A 628-nucleotide genomic window follows, 5' to 3' on the forward strand; every position below is an offset into this window, starting at 1 on the left:
GGATTAAATTTTTAAATTAATAAATTACATAGAGCAAAAATAATCAAAGTCGCTAACCTCTAATCACCCCCAATAATTTAGCACCTTTCCTGAAGCTAAGGTTTAGCGCCCCAGGAAAGGCATGAAAATGAGGCTTTGATTTTAGCGCCCCAGGAAAGGGGTTGTATCAGTGTGCGTGAGCTGATGGCCCAAAGGGTAGCAGCATTTAAGGTTTCGGTTATACGGCGGCCGTTCCCTACGTGGTGACTCAGGTGGGGCGTGTCTATTTCAAAGCTTTCCATCCATCGTGTCCAATGAGTATCTCCGACACAGCAGCGAGGGTTTACTCTCATTTCTGAGACGGATATGGGATAAACGTGAAACCTACATTATGGCTCACATAGAAAACCCTCCGACGATGTTTTTAATGGACACCACCACTCCCAGCTGACCAGGATATAGCGTACGGATGCAGGGTATATCTCCTAAACGGAGATAGAGCAAAACGGATGAAATTTTTCGCCGGATGTGGTGGATGAGACCCGATAAGTGCAGCTGTTGTGCGGATGTCTGTCGGTTTAGTATGGATGCAATTGCGATTCGTGTAGATGAAATGGGAATGGAATTTGGATTGATACAGATAAAGTAT

Source organism: Frankliniella occidentalis, unplaced genomic scaffold (genome assembly GCF_000697945.3).
Source record: "Frankliniella occidentalis isolate FOCC.00 unplaced genomic scaffold, Focc_3.1 Scaffold128, whole genome shotgun sequence".
Lineage (NCBI taxonomy): Eukaryota > Metazoa > Arthropoda > Insecta > Thysanoptera > Thripidae > Frankliniella > Frankliniella occidentalis.